Consider the following 22,424-nt stretch of genomic DNA (forward strand, 5'->3'; position numbering starts at 1 on the left):
GGGAGAAAGGGGAGAATGCATCAGCCTAGCAAGAATGCACACTCCCTAGCAAGACACAGAGTTTATGGCAACATGTTTTCATAGCCCCAGACTGAGACAGTCCAGAAGAGCATTCACAATGGAATCCCACAATGGAATCCCACTACACAGCCGTGAAGAAGAACAAAGTGTGCTGCACAGAGCATCCGGCAGGGATAGGCACACACGGAGCCTGGAACAACAAGGTCCTCATTGCTCTGTGTTCCTTCTGAATCCTAGTTCCCTCCATCCCACCCCCGTCTTTTTAACCCAGAGAACTTTTGCCATATAACTCTTTTACTTTCCTTTATAATTTACCTCCTAAGCATACTTTCCTAAATAGAGGATTGCTTTTTTCTCCAGCAGGTGTTTCTTTTTCTTTTTTTTTTTTGTTTTTTGTTTTTTTTTGAGACAGAGTCTCGCTCTGCCGCCCAGGCTGAAGTGCTGTGGCCAGATCTCAGCTCACTGCAAGCTCCGCCTCCTGGGTTCACGCCATTCTCCTGCCTCAGCCTCCCGCGTAGCTGGGACTACAGGCGCCCGCCACCTCGCCCGGCTAATTTTTTTGTATTTTTTAGTAGAGACGGGGTTTCACCGTGTTAGCCAGGATGGTCTCGATCTCCTGACCTCGTGATCCACCCGGCAGGGCTGGTCACTGCTGGCTGCAGGGATCTGCTTTGTGATTACTATTGAGTTGTGTTTCTGTTTGTTTGTTTTGTGCATGTTCTTCTATGTGTGTCGTATTTAACAATAAAGAAGTTTCCCCACCTTTAAAAGTCTGAAAACGGTTGCTTTAGTCTGCTGGCCACCTTATACATAAAGTAGATCAGTGTACACCTGTAGGTACTCCACCACATGCTTAGAGAGAGAGGGACCTATGTTTACTCCTCTGCGCTTACAGAATGTCCCCATGTATGCAGTGCAGCAGGTCCCCAAATAACATCATTTTGTCCAATGTCATTTCATTACAATCTTGATGAGGCAAAAAAATCACTCCCCAACCAGGGACCTCTGTCTGTGTGGAGTCTGCACATTCCCCCAGTGTCCGCACTAGTATTCTCCTCTTGCAGCCCAACTGTGCACATTAGTTGAATTCGCCGATCTAAATTGTCCCCATCTGAAGGAATGGGTGTGGGTGCGCCCCGTGATGGAAGAGTGTCCTGTACACACTGGCTCCCGCCTTCCACCCAGTGTTGATGGGAGAAGCTCCAGACACTCTACCCTGAATGAAATAATTGGGTACATAATTATCTTACTTGTTTTTTGTTTATTATGTTTTTCTAAATGTTTTAAATTGTCATATAATAATTGTACATATTTGTGGTGTACGTAGTAATGTTTCCATCCATATGATGTATAATAGAGTGGGTGGACTAAAGCAATGGTCTCAGACTGTTAAAGATGGGGAAACTTCTTTTTTGAGATGGAGTCTCACTCTGTCACCCAGGCTGGAGTGCAATGGCGTGATCTCAGCTGGCTGCAACCTCTGCCTCTCAGGTTCCAGTGATTCTCCTGCCTCAGCCTTCCAAGTAGCTGGCACTAGAAGGTGCCCGTCACCACACCTGGCTAATTTTTGTATTTTGGGTAGAGATGGGGTTTCACTATGTTGGCCAAGCTATTCTCAAACTACTGACCTCAAGTGATCAGCCAGCTTCGGCCTCCCAAAGTTTTAGAATTACAGGTGTGGCCACCATGCCCAGCCTAAAGATGGGGAAACTTCTTTATTGTTAAATATAACACAGATAGAAGAACATGTGCAAAACATTCGATAGTAACCAGATCAGGGCAATGCACCCAGCCCTCATCTCACACATTTATCATGTGTTTGTGTGGGCAACACTCACATCCTTACTGTAGCTGTTTGAAACTATGATATATTATCATTAACCAGTCATCCCACAGTTGCATAGAGCACGATGACTTATTCCTCCTATCTAGCTGTAATTTTGTGTCCTTTAACAAGTCTCTCTCTTTTCCCCTCTTCCCCCTATCCTTCCCAGCCTCCAGCATCACCTGTTCTACAATTTTTTTTTGAAACGGAGTTTCACTCTTGCTACCCAGGCTGGAGTTCAATGGCATGATCTCCACTCACCACAACCTCCGCCTCCCAGGTTCAAGTGATTCTCCTACCTCAGCTTCCCAAGTAGCTGGGATTACAGGCATGTACACCACACCTGGCTAATTTTTGTATTTTTAGTAGAGATGGGGTTTCTCCATGTTGGTCAGGCTGGTCTTGAACTCCCAACCTCAGGAGATCCACCCACCTTGGCCTCCCAAAGTGTTGGGATTACAGACGTGAGCTACCACACCTGGCCCCTTGTTCTACTTTTCATGTCTATGAGATCCACTTTTTTTAGCTTCTATGTGCGCATGAGAGCATGCATGGTTTAGCTTTCTGTTCCTGGCTTGTTTCACTCAGCATCATGCTCTCCAGTTCTGTCTGTCTGGAGTGAATGTGAATGTGGATCCGATCCTGCAATTGAAAGCCATTACCATGAATGACAGGATCTCATTCTTATTTATGGCTGAATAGTATTCCATGGTGTATCTATACCCCAGTTTTCTTTATCCATTCATCTGTTGTTGGGCACAAGCCAAGATTCTATATCTCAGCTATTGTGAATATAATAACACTGGGAGTGCAGATGTCAGCAGAATGAAACTAGGCCCCCACTTCTCACTGCATACAAAAGCTAACTGAAAATGATCAAAGATCTAAAATGCAAGACCCAAACTATAAACTCCTAGAAAAAACAAACAGGGGAAATGCTTTAGGACCTTGGTCTGGGAAAAGATTTTACGAATAAGACCTCAAAAGCACAGGCAACAAACCCAAGGATAAACAAATGGGACTATATCAAACTAAAAAATCTGCACAGTGAAGGAAACAATCCACAAAATGAAAACACAATCTATAGAAAGGTGAAAATATTTGTAAAGTATTCATCTGATGAAGGATTAGTATCCAGAATGTACAAGGAACTCAAACACCTCAAGAGCAAAACAACAACAACAAAACCAATTCAATTTAAAAATGGGCAAATGATCTGACAGACATTTCTGAGAATAAGACATAGAAATGGCTAACACATACACAAAAAAAGGTAAAGAAGGCAGATTTCTGCCTTTCTCTCACGGGTGGTGACTAGCTAGGGCTGGTGTCGCAGGTGGTAAAGGTGTTTGCCAAGAGAGTAGTAGGTAAAGAAAGGCAGATTTATAAGAGAAGGTATGAGAATATGTTGCAAGCTTGCAAGGTTGCAATGGACTGTCTACAAAAGGCAGGGGCTGGAGGGAAGTTTTTAGGGTCATGCTAGAGGGGCCAACAGAAGGAAGTCATGATACTAGGGCCACTGGGAACTAGGTCATTGTCATCCTACCATCGGGTTGTTTGTGACTGGCCATCTCTCAGAACAGCTGTTCATTGTTATTCCCCACCTGGAGCCCTTCCCCACCTGGGGCCCTTCCCGATTGTTGCTCATTTATCTTATCAGGACTCCACACTTTTCCTGATGAGTGTTCTTGGTGCCTTTGTCAAATATTGGATCGCTATAGACACATGGATTGATTTCTGTCAGCAATTTGTTTCATTGGTCTATGTGTTTGTTTCTATGCCAGTGCCATGCTGTTTTGGTTACTATTGTCTTGCAACATATTTTGAAGTCAGGCAGTGTGATGCCTCCAGCTTTGTTCTTTTTGCTCAGGATTTCTTTGGCTATTTGGGGTCTTCTGTGGTTCCATACAAATTTTAAGATTTTTTTTTTCTATTTCCATGAACTATTTTGACAGAGATTGTACCAAATCTGTATATTGCTTTGAATAGTGTTACTAGTTTTTATTAATTTTTCCTAAATGTATAAAAAGCTCATATTTGTTTCAGTGTTTAATATTAGAAGTGTTTTTATCTTTATTTCAAAATTTGGGCCAGGTGTGATGGCTTATGCCCATAATCCTAGCACTTTGGGAGGCCAAAGGAGGAGGATTGCTTGAGACCAGGAGTCAAGACCAGCATGGGTAACATAGTGAGACCTCATCTCTACAAAAATTTAAAAATTAGCTGCATGCAGTGGCATGTATCTGTGATCCCAGCTACTTGGGGATGCTGAGGTGGTAGGATCACTTGAGTCTGGGAGGTGGAGGATGCAGTGGGTTGTGATTGTGCCACTGCACTCCAGCCTGGGCAACAGAGGGAGATACTGTTTCAAAAAAACAAAAAGCAAAATAAATAAATAAATAAATAAGACCAACAATAAAAATTTGGTGATGTTTTTGCGACCAGAAATATGCCTTAAGAACTTAACACTTGTTTATATAAACTAACCTGTGGTAAACTGGTTGCATTATATGTCGTTTTGCCAAAAGTCACAGTTTCCAAGAACCTATCAAGCATGTTAAGTGAAGACTTACTGTACATACCTATAAGAAAAAGAAACAGCAAAATGGGGAGACGCCCCGACATGTGTGGGTATGCCTATGTGGAAGGTTGCAGAATTGCTGTTCTCAAAGTTCTGTGTCAGGCCGTCTACCCCAACACTGTTTCCTCATCCATGTGAGTCTGCTCTGCAGAGGCCTGGCCTGGCAAGCGCAGCCATGACTTCTCGCTAATCTTCCTGAGAAGCCGCTCCACCATCCATTCATCCTTAAGAACCCTGGGTGACTCATGACGCTCTGCACAGGACAATTGAAAATTTATGGGGCAATATGTTCGCCTTCACAAGCCATCTAAGCAATGATGAGCAATTCTGGCAGCTGTGATTAAAAAGAAAAAAAAATTGTTTTCCATCATGCAGTTCTCCTGAAGAAGCCAAAAGCACCAAGGGCTTAAGGTTGTGTTGACAGAATCTTAGTCAACTGTTTCCTAGGGATTTAAACTGTTGCACCATCAATCATTTGCAGAATTCATGGCGATTATCATTTACAACCACAGTTTGAGAGTCAAAATGATCAACCTCAGTCAATACCTACACATGAATTGACAGTCTCAGTCTTTTGCCCTAAAGCTGGAATTCTGTTTTATTTTTTGACCTCTCCCTTTCCCAAAAAGACAAATCCCAAGTACACATGTCAAACTGTGGTTCAAGCCGAGGTCTGTCTCCCCTTGGGGTGCCAAATGCATCTGGGGGTTCTCTCTCCCTGGGCCGGCTCTACACGGTCGTGGAGCCCACCTCACCCTGCCCCTCACCGTGTTCCTTGTGCTTCCCTGTCGCTTGAAGGGAGGCCCCGGCCGCCACAGGGAAAGATCCAGCAGGAGAGGGTGGGGGGGCCGGCCTGGGCTGGGCTGCAGCTGCTGATGCGGTTGCCAGCCTCCACATGCGTTTGATGAGGCTGCTGTGATAAAGCACCACAAACTGGGGACTTAAAGTCACAGAAATCGATCCTCCCACAGTTCTGGAGGCTGAAAGTTTGCCATCAAGGTGACTGCAGGGCTGGTTTCATCGGGAGGCTCTGGAAGAATCGGTCCCTGCCTTTCTCCAGCTTCAGTGGCTCCAGCAATCTCTGGCTCTGCTTGGCTCATGGCCACATCACTCTCTGCCCGCATCTTCATGTGGCCTCCTCCTCTGTGTCTCAATGTGACATTTTCTGTCTCTGATAAGGACACTCTCATTGGATTTAGGGCCCACTGCAGCCCAGTATGACCTCATCTTAATTTCACTACAGCCTCAAAGAGCCGATTTCTAAATAAATGCACATCCACAGGGACCGGGGATTGTGAACATAACTTTTTGAACATATCTTTTTAGGGGACACAATTGAACCACTACATCCTCTCACAGAAGAGAGCTGAAGCAGGTCTGGTATAGGGCCCAGGCAGGGCTGGAAGAGGGCAGCAGCCAGTGGGAGCACTTGAAGAGGCCCTCCCCCAACACAGCAGACATCTCATTCATGAACAGGAGTGTGGGAGGAGGTTTAAGGAACTGGCAGTCCATGAGCTCTTGGAGGGAGAGTAGGTTATGTCCTTTCCCGAGAATGGGTAGGCGTGGAGGTGGCACCTTCCTGGTGGCGGCGAGCAGGGGCAGATGGGAAGATGGGTGGGACAGGGTTGCTTTGCCACTGTGCCTATCGGAATGCCAGGAGAGGAGTGGTGGACACTGGATGTTCCTGAGCTGGCCCTGCAGAAGAGGAGATGGGGTTAATGGAAGAATGTGTCTACCAGAGCTGCTGCATGAGGACACAGGTGTCCCTCTGGAAGGAACAAGAGACACTGGGTGTCCTGCCCTGGGGTTTGAGGGTGGGGCACAATTCCACCTGTGACCACAGCGAACAAGAGAAATAGGCCCAGCTATGCAGCTGATGGTAGCTGGTGCGGTGTCCGGCCTGAGGGAGGAGCTCTTCAAGCAGAGGCTCCACTGATGACCTGGAAGAGGCATGGAGTTGGGGAGTCATCAAAATAGCGTTTCTGAGCTGCAGGGGGCTTTGGTTTGTCCTGTGTCAGGAGTGCCAGAGGGGCTCTATGGCAGAATGAGGCAGAGGCAGGATAAGCGCCAGCCTGCACAATGGCAACGTGTCTGGGGACACACAGCGGAGAGGGCGGCAGCCCTGATGCTTGCAGTCCTTGGGCAAATGTCTCGATCCTGTGATGAGTGCATGGCACCCACGCTCTGTCTGTGTGGTTGATGGGGCTGGGTGGAAGCTGGGGGGCGGGGTCTCACCTCCAGCTCATAATTGTTTGCCACTGACTTGTGAATGTACCAGCAGTCAGGAGCCCTTTCAGGTGCTTTGGATTGAAACTTACACAATTTGCTCTCTTTAAGAAAAATAATATAAAGTCATTAAATCAAAATGAGATACAAATACGAGTTCCGATTTAGAAGGCGAATAAATCACCAGAAAGTGTTAATGCCATGGAGATTCAGGTCTCTTCCTCTGCCCTTCTGCAATATCTTTTAAATAGATTGAATTCTGACATCCTCTCCTCACCTACAACCCTCTATAGCTCCCAGAAGCTCTGTGTGCTCCCTCGGTTGGAGTAGATGTGGGCCCCTGAAACTTCAGCTCATTCGCTTCCAGGTACAGCCCCTGCCATCTGCAAAGGGGAGGGTTACTTCAGGCCTGTTGTGGGTTGATTTGTTTTTCTAAGACCACCAGAGCGAGTACTAAAGAACCAGCGAGTAGGCAAGGCTAGGAGCAAAACTGCAAATTTATTTTTTGGTCACCCAGCTTCAGGGAAGAAGGTGTGGGCTGTGAGGTCCATCGGTCTCCGGCAAAGGAGGCTGAGGGAGTCGCCCGGTGGAGCTCTCCGGCGAAGTTGCTGGTGCAGTCCCGACAGGAGTGGGGGCTGAGAAAGTTCGCTCTAGGTGCCTGCGGGGAGCGGCAATAGGCGGGACATGGGTGTGTCGGGGGGCGTTCCATAGGTGCGGCCAGGTAAATCTTGGTCTCTTCGGATTGACTTCACCTGGCGCATGCCCGGTTGATCTGCACCTTCCTGCTGGCTACATTTTCACGCGCGCGGGAAAAGTTGATGATGAAGAACCCAGAAGTGCGCCATCTTGCCTCCGTTTGTCCAAACAGTCCAACCTTTTATTGATAATAGTGATAAGGGGCGCCGTGGTCTGTCCAGCTACCTCATGCTGTTAAGGGGCATCATTAAGGTTGGGGTCTATGGTTGGTTTTGGACGTACGGATGAAGAAGCATTTGGTTGAAGGTGACATGAGTGATTTCTTGAATCTGGTTCGGGCGAATTTGATTAATATTGGAGCGAAACACAAAATAAGGCACAGTATTAGTATAGGAATGAGGAATGGAAGCATTTGTTGTATTATGGGCAAAACCCAGAAGGATGGTCCTGGTAAGGTTGGGGTATTAAGGTTTTGTATCTCAGTTTTTATTTTATTGAGGTTTGAATGTTGGTGTTTACTAGGCCTGACTCGTTAACATAGTAACAGCACTCTTCTCCAAGGAAGAGACAAGTGCCTCCTTTTTCAGCTGTAAGTAAGTCTAGGGCTCACCTGTTTTTGGCAGCTACTTGGGCTATTGAGGTAATTTGGCGCTGCAGGGAGGCCAGGCTTTCAGCTGAAGCTTCTATGGCTTTCTGTATTTGAGTTTGTGTAGCTTTGTCTGACTGGAGTGAATAAGCAAGGGCTCTGGTTCCAAGACCAGATGCTACCAGAGAGGAGGCCAGGGAGATTCCAATAACTAGTGAAGGATAACAGCCCTTTTTTGTAAGCGATTGGCAGGAGGGTGTAGCTGCAGTGTCAGTTCGGCTAGTTCAGCCTTGCTATACAGAGTGAGGCTGGGCACTAAGGATACTGGGACACAGAGAGATTGAGATTGAGTTGTGACAGCTTGGTTAAAGATTTTAGAAAGGGACCCATTGCACCAGAAATAGCCTTCAATGGGGGCTTTTTGGCCTCCATTGGGCGTCTGAGTATGATTACACCAGGATGAATTTGGGGTTGAATAACAAAAAGGGAGAATTGGGCTGTCTGGGTTTTCATATAGTGGCGCCTGGAGGGTAGGTGAATTGTGGGAATTGTGGGGTGTCTCACTAGTGGTATCAAAGGCCTTGGGCAGAGGGACAGCCACTAAGGGGGGGCCTCCTAAAGCCGCACAGAGGAAGCAATGTGTGAGATTGGTGATATTTGCAGTGTAACTTAGGTTTAGTCCTTGACGTATGAGTGAGAGCCAGGAGAATGGGTTTTCTTGTGGTGGTTGTAGTTGTTTTGCTGTAGGGCCTGTTCTGTTGTTGTATGGTGAGGTAGGTTAGTTAGAGTTTGTATGCTTTCTGGGAAGGACTGTCGGTGTTGGACTAACACTCTTTTTATTAGGAGGGTGGCTGTAGGGTATGAGTCTGCCCAGGAGACATACATCCCAGCCTTTTGTCCATCTGCCCAACGGGAGTCCCTAGGGTCTGGTATGTTTAGAAAGTAAGTGTCTGCTGTAGAAGGGAAGGTCTCAGTTTGGATGAAAATGAATAGGTGTTTCTTTTTGATCTCATCTGCTGCATGCCCTTCCTCTTCTGAGAAATGCCATTTACAGTAGTTGTAAGGGCAACCTAAATTGGTTTCTTTCCAATAGTTTTTGCAATTGTAATGTGTTTGGTCATAAAGGAAACATAACATGGAAATTTCTCCGAAGATGTTATTAGGGGTTTTAGGCTTGAAGGGTATAGAAATTAGCTCTTGACATCCCTTGGGTGAGCAGTTAGCTTGGCCTACTATTTGTTTATGTGTTGTCTGGCCTTGTATCCATGTTTCAGTGATAGAGAATTGCCATACAGTGGGTGGGCTAGTAGAAGTCTGAGCCTGAGTGTATAAGGAGGGTAGTAACGTAAGTATAGAAAAGGACTTCATTTTCGGTGTAGTCGCAGAGTGTTCCTTGCCACTGAAGATGTTTGATGAAGGTTAGGAAGCAGGAGAACCACTGCTCTGGACTATTGTCTGGAGGTAGGTATGAGTCTGGGGTTATGTATTGGAAGTCTGATAGGTTTATGTAGAGGATGGTGAGAAAAGCAAGCTAAGTGCCTGGAGTTGGGGAGCATGAGATAGTCAAGAAAGTTTTGTAAGTTTGAGGCGAGTGGGGGAAAGTTGAACTGATGTCCACTGATTTTCTCAGTGGGGGCCTTTTTTAGCTGGGAAATATGAAGCCAATGCATGTGTCCTAGGAGTTTTGCTGCTGTATGTGTAGATAGGAGAACAGTGTATGGGCCTTTCCACATGGGCTGTAAGTCTTTGGCTTGGATAGCTTTTATGTATACTTGGTCTCCAGGACTGAGGAAGAGATGTGGGTTGTAGGCATCTGTTGGAGGAGGGTATGCTAACTCAGCATGTTGTCTTAGGAATTATCTGAGAATAGTGAGATATGGGAGGTAGTTCACCAAAGGGGCGGGCAGGGAAGGTATTTGCTGGAGGGTTAAGGGCCGTCCGTAGACTAATTCGAATGGACTGAGGCCCGTTGGGCTTTGAGGTGCTGCCCACAGCTGGGTCAGGGCTAAGGGAAGGAGAGTTACCCACGACTGCCGGGTTTCGATTGAGAGTTTGGTGAGCTGTTGTTTGATGAGTCCGTTAGCCTTTTCCACCTTACCAGAAGACTGAGGTCTATAAGGGATGTGGAGTTTCCAGGTGAGGTGTAGGAGGGCTGCCACATGTTGGATTACCTTGGAGACGAATGCTGGACCACTGTCAGATTGAAGGGTGACTGGGAGGCCAAACCTAGGGATAATATGTTCAGTGAGTATTGAGGCAACAATGTTAGCGGTTTCTCCTGTGGTGGGATAGGCCTCTATGCACCTGAAAAGGTGTCCACAAGGGTTAAGAGGTATTTGAATTTTTTATGTCTTGGCATATGTGTGAAATCAGTTTGCCAATCTTCACCTGTTGGTGTCCTCTGAGTTGGTGGCTGGGATGGGGATTATGCAATGCACCTTGAGGCTTTGCCTTTAGGCAGATAGAGCACTGCTCGTTGATTGTAAGTAAGTTGTTTTTGTATGTTGGACAGTGGAGGAGGGGATTTAGAAAATTGTATAAGGCTTTGGGTCCTATGTGTAAAGAATTATGGTGTCTGTTAGAATGGTATGGAGTTGTGTTTCAGGAATAAGTATTTATATTAATATATATCCAGTCATCGTAGTTAGTTTGGCTGTTGGATTTTGTAATAGTTTAGCCTTTTCTTCCTCAGTGTAATTAGGGGCATACTGGAGGAGAGAGAAAACAGACAGAAGGAGGCTGGGGGTGGAAACTCCGGCAGCTGACTTGGCAGTGGCGTCAGCAAAATTGTTGCCAGCTGCTACCGGGTTAGTTGAAGTTTGGTGACCTTTACAATGTATAATGGCTACCTTGGAAGGTGCCGACAGTGCATCTAGTAGTTTGAGTATTTGGTTTTTGTTAATAATAGGGGTACCGTAGGTGGTTAAAAACTCTCTTTCCAGATGACTGAATGGGTGTGTGCAATTTGGAAAGCATATTAGAATCTGTGTATATGTTTACTGTTTTTCTTTTGATAGGAGGAGTGCCCTGGTTAGTGCAGTGAGTTCTGCTGCTGTGATGTGGTCCCTGTGTGGTAGGAGTTTTGCCTCTAAAACTGTGGAGGAGGCAAACTACTGCATATCCTGCCTGTCTGTTTCCTTGAGGGTTGATAAAGGAGCTGCCATCCACAAATAGGGTTAGTTGTGCATTCTGAAGGGGCCGGTCATGCAAGTGTAGGTGGCTGGGGGTTGAGCGTCCAGGACCTCAGGACAAGAATGTTTAGTATGGGGTGGTGTAAGAGGGTCTGGCAGTAAAGTGGCTGGATTTAGAGAGGAGCAAACTTCTAAAGTAACAGTGTGGTCTTCTATGAATAAGAGATGGAAAAGTTGGAGCTGGGATGGAGTTAAATGGCTAATACTTTTATAAGAGATGACATCCTGAAGACGGTGTGTGGAAAGGATGTTAGATTACTGCCTCTAATGAGCTTTTTCACTTCCTGGGTTAGGCAGGCTGCCACTGCCAATGCACGCAGACAGGGTTGCCAGGCTTGTACAGTTGGGTCTAGTTGTTGGATAGATAGGCCACAGGGCAGTGGGTGCTGCTGACAGGCTGGGCTAAGAGACCAACTGCCACTTTTTGCCTTTCATCTGTAAAGAGTTGGAAGGGATGCTGGAAATCAGGCAGTGAGAGAGTGGGTTGTGAGAGAAGGCAAGCTTTTAAGCAGGTGAAATGAGTCAATATTAACTTGGGGTTGGACAAAGGCCCATATGGAGTTTCTTTAACTGCGGCATATAAAGGTTTGGCTAGGATTCCAAAATTGGGGATCCAATGTCTGAAGACGCCTTTTAGACCTAGGAAGAATTGAACTTCTTTTGTATTTCGAGGGGGAAGAAGGTTTTGTATTAGGGCCATACGGTCAGTAGTTAGTGACTGGGTTGTTGGGGTGATTTCAATTCCTAAGTATATGACGGTTTGGTGAGAAATTTGGGCCTTGTGTTTACTTACTAGGTTACTCTATAACCTAGTAAGCCTAAATGGTTGAGGAGCATTGCAGTGTCGAGAAGAGAATCTTATTTGGTAGGGCTACAGATTAGGAGATCATCTACATACTGCAGAACTTTGCTATTAGTGAGGGGGCAGGAGGCAAGGTCTTTTGCTAAGGCTGATCGAAGAAAAGGGGCTGTCCCGGAACCCTTGTGGGAGGACTGTCCATGTCATTGAGTGGAGGTGTGTGTGTCTGGGTCTTCCCATGTGAAAGCAAAAAGGAACTGGCAGTCTGTGTGTAGGGGGATGGTAAAGAAAGCATCCTTAAGGTCTAACACAGTAAAATAAGTAGAATTGGTGGGGATATGGGACAGAAGGGTGTAAGGGTTGGGAACTACAGGGTGCATTGGACAGCCGAAGATCTTGTACTAACGTGTACTAACTACGTTCCATCTGCCTTCTTGACTGGAAGTATTGGAGTGTTACAGGGGGAATGTGTGCGGACAAGAATATGTTGGCTAAGTAGTCGCATGATAATTGGCTTTAAACCTTGTAGATGTGTCGGAGAGAGAGAGAATGGGGGTGGTTTGGGAAACGAGTAGGATCTTTGAGCTTGACAAGAACTGGTGGGTGGTGGGCCACTATGACCGGGGTGGAAGTGTCCCACACTTGAGGGTGTACAAAAATAGGGAAAATGAGGGGTGGGGGCGACATAGGAGGAGCATGTGCCCCTGCACAAAGCATGAGCAACAGGTCATGAGTGGATTGAAGGGGAGTGGATGAGTTGATGGGAATGTATATGGAGGCCTTTAAGGTGCTCAGGATGTCTCGGACTAGTAAGGGGGTAGGGCAGGAGGGTATAATGGGGAACAAGTGTGCAAAGTAGTTGTTGGCCAGGCAGCAATTAAGGAGTGGAGTTTTTCGTGGAGTGGATGGCTTTCTGTTTACTCCTACTACAGAGATATTGGACGGAAGGCTAGGTCTAGAGAAGGATGGCAAAACAGAATAGGTAGCCCGCTGTCGATTAAAAAATAATTGTCTTACCACTACCGGAGAGTTACCCGCGGCTCGGCGAGGGTGAAGGGGGTCCCCGAGTCTCGGCATCTTCAGTTATCGTCGTCCAGATGAGGAGCTGGAAGGAGCTCCCAGGATGCTGGGAAAGGGGGTCACGTTAGTTGAACGTGGCAACAGTTCTCAGGGTGAGGCAATCAGACTCCAGTGTCCTTCCTGTTGGCAAACAGGGCAGGGGGTTGCTGGGGGGACGAGGGTTAGGACATTCGCTGGCCAATGTCCGGATGCCTTGCACTTATAGCAAGGCGCATTGGGGCTTGGGGACTTGTGGACGCCTGTTGGCAATAGTGTCCTCCTTGTCGCACTTATAGCAGACTCCTTTTGTAGCCTTGGAGTTCTGCGGGGTGTGTGCTCTCTGGTCTGGGGTTACAACTGAGCTGTAAAGCTACCACTAGGAGCTGTACCTTCTGTTTGAGGCGAGCCTGCCACTGTGCCTCAGCCATCTCCTCTCTGGAGTTATAGACCTTAAAGGCTAATTTAAACTAGGTCTATATTGGTGTCTGAGGACATCGTCTACCTTTTGAAGTTTTTTTGCGAATGTCAGGAGCTGATTGAGAAATGAAATAAGATGCCAAAATGGGGGCCCTGTCGGGGGAGGCGGATCTAACCAGGTATATTGGGTTAGAGTCTCATTCAGCCTATTTAAGAATGCGGCTGGGGTTTTCTGGATTTGAATAATTCTTTAATTTTTTAAAATTAGTTTTGTTTGAGGCCGTTGCATACCAGCCAACAAACACTGGACCATTATGTCTCGCCTACAGCGCCCAGGCTGGCCTACTTTGTAGTCCCAGTCTGGGTCTGCCGAGGGGTCTGCTTGCTCCCCTAGTGGAATGGCGGCATCAGTTAAATGTAGTTGGTTGGCATGCTGCCTGGCAGCGGCTAGCATACGCTCTTGCTCCTCAGGGTTTAGGGTAGAGGTTAGGATAACCTGGAGGTCATGCCAAGTTAAGTCATAGACCTGACAAAGGTATCTAAATTCCTTTATGTATATAGTAGGATTAGCTGAGAAATCCCCTAAACGCTTCTCAATTTTGGAAAGGCCGGCCAGTGAAAAAGAGACATGTACTCTGACTATCCCCTCTGCCCCAGCTACCTCTCGCAAAGGCACTAACACTGTACGAGGGTGTGGGGCAGGAGTGGGGGTGTCAGCAGGGCACTTAGAGCAGGTGTGTGCAGAGATAGGGGACCCTAGGCGGCCAGCTGAGGATGTGGAAGGGGGCACGGGTGTGAGCGGGCTACCAGTCGATGAGGAGCAAGGAGGAGGAGACTGGGCAGGAAGGGAGGGGGTGGAGAGAGTGGAGAGAGAAGGAGGAGTATAGGGCTGGAGTGAGAGTGCAGAGGTGGAAGGAAACCCTAGGTCCTCTGGCTGAACAGAAAGGAATGAAGACTCCTCTTTGTCGGGTTTCTGTGAGCCAGCATCCTGGCTAGCATAACTTGGGCCAAAGAGCTGGCTACACAGGTCAGGATGAGAGCGTAAGGCCCTAAAGCCTTGTATGTAACTAATTTTGGACCACTTGCCTAGCTGCTCGCAGAAATTGCTGAGGTTGATCAGAACATTGGGGTCTAGGGTGCCCTCTGGTGGCCACTGAGACTGATTGTCTAGTTTGTATTGGGGCCATGCCACAATGGAAAGGAAAATTAACCGCTTCTTCCTAAGGTCTTGTTCGAGCTGTAAGGTTTTTAAATTGGCTAGGAGGCACTCTAAGGGGGTGTTCTTCGAAATTTTGGACTGGGGGTTTCACATTTGTTTCCTCTTTACTTATGCAATGGGAATGGAAGTGGATCTCTGCCTGGCTTCAAAGCATCCTTTGGAACCACCAGAGACAGACTGGAGGCTCTTGGAGCCAAGGTGGAGATTACCTTCAGGCGGATGTCTCCATCCTGAACGGGTCTCCCGAGCCACTTGGTGGCTCAAAAGTGGGCCTCGGACCTGCACAGGATTTTTGGCCAAGGGAGGTAAAGAGGAGACAAGGGCACTTACCCCAGAGAGGCCATGAGGGTGAGGGAAGTGGGTCCTGGTCCTTCCAAGGCGTGGAAGCAGGAGGAGGTTCCTTAACCTTTAGAGGCCTGAGGAGGGGTCTCCTCCCAGGTTTTGGCACCACCTGATTTGTTTTTCTAAGACCACCAGAGCGAGTACTAAAGAATCAGTGAGTAGGCAAGGCCAGCAGCAAAACTGCAAATTTATTTTTGGTCACCCAGCTTCAGGGAAGAAGGTGTGGGCAGTGAGGTCTGTCGGTCTCCGGCAAAGGAGGCCGATGGAGTCACCTGGTGGAGCTCTCGGGTGAAGTTCCTGGTGCAGTCCTTACAGGAGTGGGGGCTGAGGAAGTTCGCGCCGTGAGCTTGCCGGGAGCAGCTTTTCTAGGAGTGGGAGGGCAATAGGCGGGACACGGGCATGTGAGGGGGCGTTCCATAGGTGCAGCCAGATAAATCTTGGTCTCTTCGGATTGACGTCACCTGGCGCATGCCCAGTTGATCTTCACCTTCCCGGACACCAGCTCCATTTTCACGCGTGTGGGAAAAGTTGGTGATGAAGAACCCGGAAGTGCACCATCTTGCCTCCGTTCGTCCAAACATGGGTATCAAGGGCTGGGCTCCACTGTGGGCTCAGGCAGATCCTCTGTGCCAAGAGGTTTGGAGGCCCCTCAGCCTGGGCACCAGGCCCAACTGGAAGGCAGTGACCAACTTCCTCTTGCACCTGTCAGCCTTCACTTGCTTCCCAGATGCCCTCAGAACTAATGCCAGAGGGGAGGTATCCTTCCAGCAGTAACACGCAATCATGGCCCCTCCTTTTGACCCAGCTCAAGAACTCTACTGGCAGCTTGTTAATTCAGGGGTAGCTTGAAAGTCGCCATACTGAATGCCACAGTTTTATGCACTTGTAAGAAGGGTGGGAGGTGGGTAATCAGAGCCCTCTGCACCAGATGAAAGGTGCGCAGGGAAAGGGTAGGTGTAATTGTGGGCCCCTGCAGCCCCTGTCCACAGAGCAGAGTCACACCCCAGGTTAGACTCTCCCAGAACCGCTAGCCTGGCCAGGGCCTGCCAGCTGACTTGGGGGAAAGGCAGAGGTGGAGGCCAGGGAAGCCAGGAGGCTGTGGGCCCCCATCCTCAGCCCCCCACAGCTCCTGAGCATCCCTTTCTTCCTCTGTCACTCTCCTCTCCTGCTCTGCGCCCATACATCCAAGCCAGGGTCCTGCATGTGCTGCTGGGGTAGAGGACAGAGGGGTTCATCCTCCTTCTAAACACCCCATACGTAAGCTTGGCTCTTTTCAGTATTTCATTGAATTGTCTGCCACAGTGGGGATTTGGGCAGGATCCCAAATATCTTCCTTGTGTCCCAAAATCCTGTTCATTTTTCTATCTGTGCATCCATCCACCCATGCACCATCCATTATCCATTTGTCCATCCATCCATCCATCCATCCACATTCATCCACTGTCCATCACTCATTCGTCATCTGTCCATCCATCCTGTCATCTGTTCATTCCCCTTCCATCTATTTATCATCCATCCATCTTTTCATTATCCATTCACCATCCATCATTCATCTGTCACCCATCGGTCCATTATTCATCCATCATTAGCCCAACTGTCCATCCATCCATTCATCATCCACCCACCAACCATCATTCTCCATTATTTGTCCATCTGTGTATTCATCTCTACATCTATTCATCCTCCATCCATCCACCACCCATTCATTCATCATCTGTCCATCTCATAGAAAAGTTTTAGGCACCTGCTAACATGCATGCCAGGAGCTGTACTTGTCTGTGGAGCTACAGAGGCCTTCGAGACCAGGGTCTTGCCCACTGTGGCACCACTGGCCTACTGGGGAAGCAGACAGAGCAGATTGAATGGGCCCAGCCACAGTCATGGGGCACAAGTGGTGCCATGATCCCGCAGCAGCTGCTGAGCTGCCCCTCCTCCTTCCTTCTCCCAGTGTGTCTCTTAGCAGCCCTGCACTCACGGTTGGGTGCACCCCCAACCCCACTGCCCCCTCCCCTGCTCCGCAGCCTGGGAACGGTTCCTGGGAACCGGCAGGTAGAGGACTCGTGGCCCCAGGCAAGGTGATTACCCGCCTTACCCCTGCCAGTCTCCACAAGACTTCCCCTGAGGTCCAGCCCAAGAATGCACTGCATTTTTCTCATCTCAATAAAGGTACAAAGGGTACGTCTGGAGCCAAGAAGCCAAGAAACCTTTCAGGTGCGTTCTTGGCTGCTGTGTTGAGGATTCTTTTTAGGGAGTTGGTAGTGCTGCTTTATTGGATAGTTTACCTCTCTGACTCAGATCTGAGGAATGCCAGTCCGCCCCCTCCATCCTAACCTGCAAAACCTTCAACCTGTGACTGTGGTAACAAGAAGGATCTTAGTTAATCAAGGCAGGGAGGGATGTGGAAGCACAGGTTGGGAAAAGGGAGGCCCACCCAGCAAGGGGGGCAGCGAGATAAGGAACTGAGGTCCTGTGAAGCCAAGTGGCTTGAAGCCCCACACGGTGATGGCAGAGAGAGTGCTCTGGGGGCTGCAGCAACTCTTGATTTCATCACTTTCCTGTGCAATGTTGGTTTGTGGACGCACCAGCCAGGTGGCCTAAGGATAAACCTTGGCCTTCAAATCTTGAAATTCACCCATTTCCAGTTCCAACTTTGACACATCGAGTGACTTAGGAGGAGTCACTTGGCTTGCCCCAGTCTGGGTGTCCTTGGTTTGAAAATGAGTTGGTTACAGCTGTGACTTCACAGTGTGTCGTGAGAACCGGTGACTTACTAATGCTTATGAATTCATGGCTGGGCTCTCTGAGAGCTAGGGCAGGGCAGACCATACAAGACACCAGGCCCGCAGGGCGGTGAAGGGGGAAGTCAGGGGAGGGAATGTTTCCCCTGTGTGCCCAGCCCTATGCCCTTCTAGGGCCTGCCTCTAGTGCCCTATGACCTTGGGCAAGTCCCTCCACCTCTCTGGGTCCCATTGCCTCAGCAATAAATGGTGTTATTAATAGCACATTTCTGTCTTCCCTGCTGGAACGTCAAGCAGTTTCACAGCATCAATAAAAGGCTTTGAGCTTCTGGGAGAAGGCGCCAAGGAACTCCAAGGTGTTATTAGAAGTAATTGGGTCTGCAATTGAGGAAACCTTCAAAGCTGCCAGACTCAGTTTACTTTACCCACTTTCTCTCTTTCACCTTTCTCCTCCCCCCACTACCTTGCTATTGCCCTCCTTTCCCTCTCCGTCCCGCAACAATTCTTTCTCATCCTGTCTCACCTGCAAATTGCTCTCACACTTTCCCTGCCAGCATAAGAACCACCCCCACCCCCCACAGCCAGCAGTCTGATTCTACAGCGATGGACCCTCACACAACCAGGACTGGCAGGAACCCTGGAGAGCATGGAATCCAAACCGCAAACCAGAGAGATGAAGGTTGTCCATCCATCCATCCACCCACTCATTCATCATTTTATCATCCATCCATCTATCCATCTACTCACTCCATCATCCATCTTTTTGTCTATTTACCCATCATCCCTCTATGTATCCATTCATACATCCACCGTCTCCATTGATCATCCACCGATCAATCCACCATCCATCTGTTCATTTATCCATTCATTCATCTACCCACTCATCCATCTATCCTTCCACCCACTCTATCATCCATCTTTTCATCTATCTATTCATCCATCATCCCTCTATCCATCCACCTGTCCATCATTCATCCACCCAGCCAGCTACTCCATTTGTCATCCGTCTATCCATTCATTCATCTACCCACTCCATCCATCACCCATTCGTCTTTTCATCCACCCATCCATCATCCCTCCATTCATCCACCCACTCCATCCATCCATCCACTCATCCATCTATCTATTCATTAATCCATTCATTCATGTATCTATCTACCCACTCATCTATCCATCCTTCCGCCCACCCATCCATTGCTGACTCTGCCAGGCCTGTGTTTCTTCTGAACATACCCACATAAAGAATTTAGGCCTGCCTCTAATGTCTAGTCAAGATGCGGAAGACAGAACCCCCCTGGTAGGACAAACGTGGGGCAGTGCCCTGACTTCTTACAGGGAGCCCCTTATCCTGCCCTACACAGCCCTGTGGGGCCTTTCTTCATTCTCATTGCCCTGACTCACACTCCATGTTGCTCTTCGCAGGGGTTGTGGTGAAGGGACAGGGGGATGACTCCAATGCTCCCCTCCCTGTTCTTCTGACCTCATGACTCCTGGATGTTCTCTGCTGGGGAGATCATGTGCAGACAGGTAAATATGGGTCCTGGAGAAAGAATCAAAGGTTGGGGCAGTTTCATGAGAGGGAGGTCCAGCAAAGAGAGAGTGATCAGAGGGGACCGCCAGCTCTGCTGGTCCCTCCTCTGCCCACAGTGGGTTCTGAGGACTCTCTGTCATCTTTGACACACATCAGAGTCCTGGGGAAGGCAAAAAGTTCCCAGGGAGCAGGACCGCCCAGAGTGGCCCAGGCACTATCTGCATCAGAATCTGGAATCACAGAGGAGCTTGTTAAAAGCATACATATGTCTGGGCCCAGCCCTTTTGAATTAGGATCTAGGCCAGGCCCAGGAATCTGCATGTTAACAAATTCCCAGTGTTCTTTGTACACAGTGTTTGAGAACTGTGGCTCCAGAAACTCAGTGTGTGGTTGAGGGTGGGATGTTCCCAAACACCCTGAAGCTGATAGTGCCACAGTCTTGCCTATGTGGCTGAGATCCATGCACAGCAGAAGGGCTCTTGCTACTGTTGGGTGGCCCTGTGGAGATTCCCCTTCTTGTTCTCAATCCTGATCCCAGGGGATGCAGGAGAAGCCTTGGATTTGCAGGGGCAGGGGAGACAGCCAGGCTGGCTTCTTCCTCCACTCAGGACAAAAGCCAGGGGTTGAAGCCAAGCCAGCCCCACACAGAAAAATTCAGAGTGTTTCGAGCCCATCTTCAGCTCCAGCCCCCTGCTCTGAGCCCTCTCCCCTTTCATCTGCCTCCCTCCCCTCAGTTCCCACGCTGTCCGCATTGATCCTCTCCGAGGGGATCTGTGGAGTGGGACGCTTTGCTTTATGGGTCTTCTGTGATGTGGTGGGCAGCCTGCCAGGTGTTTTCTGTAACAACCTACTTACGAAGTGGGCTGGCCTTCCTTCCTTCTTCCTTTCCTCTTTCTGCTCTGCCTTTGTGTCTTTCCTTCTCTCTTCTTTCCCTCCCCTCTTCCTCCCTCTCTCCTTCTTTTTTGTTTTATTTATATATATATATTTTTTCTGAAATGGACTCTTGCTCTATCGCCCAGGCTGGAGTGCAGTGGAACAATCTCGGCTCACTGCAATCTCCACCTCCTGGGTTCAAGCGATTCTCTTGTCTCAGCCTCCTGAGTAGCTGGGGTTACAGGCAGGTGCCACCACACTGGGCTAACTTTTGTACTTTTAGTAGAGATAGGGTTTCACCATGTTGGCCAGGCTGCTCTCGAACTCCTGACCTCAAGTGATCCACTCGCCTCGGCCTCCCAAAGTGCTGGGATAACAGGTATGAGCCACTGCGCCCAGCCTTTTCTCCCTCTTTGTTTCTCCTTACTTCCCTCTTTTCTTCCCTCCCTCTCTCCCTCTTTCTTTCCTTCCTTCCTGTTTTTTGCTGAGTGCCTATAATGTGCCATGCATACTCTAGACCCTAAGAAAGGCCCCACCTCAAGGAATTCACATTCTTGAGGGGGAGACAGACACACAGAAATAAGCAGATAAATCTGGGAAGCCTCCAATGGTGGTAAGTCCTTTGGAAAAGATGAAGCTGGGGAGAGAGATTGAGAGGGTCAGAATTTTAAATTGGGTATTCAGGCGAGATTTGAGCAGAAGCCTAAAGAGGTGTGGGAACACCCCAAGCAGGTAGCTGGGAGAAAAGAAGGTCAGGCTGGGAGACTAGTAAGTGCAAAAATCCTAAAGCAGGACCGTGCTTGTGGTGTTTGACAACAGCAAAAGGCACATGACCTGAGGTCAGAGAAGAAGCAGAAATGACAAACCACCCCCACACTGCACAGCTGAAAACAACCCATTTTATTTCTTCATGAGTCTGCAATCTGGGCTGGGCTCTTCTGGGCAGCTCTTCTGCTGGTCTTGCTGGTGGCCCTCCATGTGGCTGTCATTAGCGGGGTATCAGCTGGGCTGGCCAGAATGGGGGTGCTGGAATGACTGGATTTCTCTCTCTATGTCTCTCCATGTGGTCCCAGGGCCTCTCTCCCTTCTGTGGCCTTTCTGTGTGTTCTGTCCATGAAACTCTTGGCAGGGTAGCTGGCCTTCTTATGTGGTGGCTCAGAGCTCCCAAGAGTGCAAAAGCGGAGGCTGCCAAGTCTTCTTAAGGCTTAGGCCTTTAAGTGGCACAGCACCACTTATGCCACATTTAATTAATTAAAGTGAATCCTGGGGTCCACCATATTTAGGAGGAGAGGACCATGTAAGGGCATGCATGTGTGAGGTGTATGTTCTGCAGTGGGCAGGTCTATGCAAACCTACCTCCAAAGTCTGAGGAAGCTGAGAGGCTGAAGAAAGAGGCTGAAAAATCCAGTTTCTTAGGAAGAAACATTTATTTATTCATTAATTATTTTAGAGACAGGGTCTTGCTCTGTCACCCAGGCTGGAGTACAGTGATTCAATCATAGCTCGCTGCTGAGTTAAACTTCTGGGCTCAAGCGATCCTCTAGCCTCTGCCTCCCTAGGAGCTGGGACTACAGGTGTGAGCCACTACAGTAATCCAGAAAGAAACATTTAACAGGGACTTGCAAACAGAAGCCATGTCTATATCTCTGCCAGCAGCAAGACAAGATGGTGGATCCCCATTACTCCTCAGGCTTACATAGTACCAGAAGGAAGGTGCAGGACAATTGTAGGGAAATTTCATATATGCAAGAATGCTATGTGAATTTGCCTAAGGACAGGAGTTATGGTCAAGGTTGTTTTGACCTAGGGGTGGGATTTCAGTGGGTGCTCTTACACAACAAACAGCAGATAACTTAGAAATCGTAGAGGCCTTCCAGAACTGGGGTCAATTCGAAGTCAACACGGCGGGTTGGCATCCAAGCTGGAGTTGCTTTTGCCTCCACATGTGGTTCCCGGGGGCCCACCCCAGGCCTGCTGCCTCCGAACCACGCTGGCAGGGGTTCTGGGGTTCCTCACGCTGCCGGCTCTCCAGCTCTCTGTTGTTTGAGAACAGTGAATATGGGGCTGTGTAGGCTGTTGAAAGGACTTTGGCTCTTGCTTTGTGTGAAGCTGGAAGCCACTGGAGAAATGGCTTAAAGCAGAGGCATGCTCAGAGAATCCCTGTGAACGGGGCAGGGCACTCAAGACCAGGTGGGGGCTGTGGCCAGGACCCAGGTGAGAGGCTGATGGTGACGTGGCCCAGGGTGGTGTGGAGGGGAGAGTGAGAGGTACCTAGGTGGGGACGGTTGAAGTGGAGCCACTAGGAGTTCCCAACACGCTT

Source organism: Trachypithecus francoisi, unplaced genomic scaffold (assembly GCF_009764315.1).
Source record: "Trachypithecus francoisi isolate TF-2019V2 unplaced genomic scaffold, Tfra_2.0 Contig00863, whole genome shotgun sequence".
In the NCBI taxonomy this organism is placed as follows: domain Eukaryota; kingdom Metazoa; phylum Chordata; class Mammalia; order Primates; family Cercopithecidae; genus Trachypithecus; species Trachypithecus francoisi.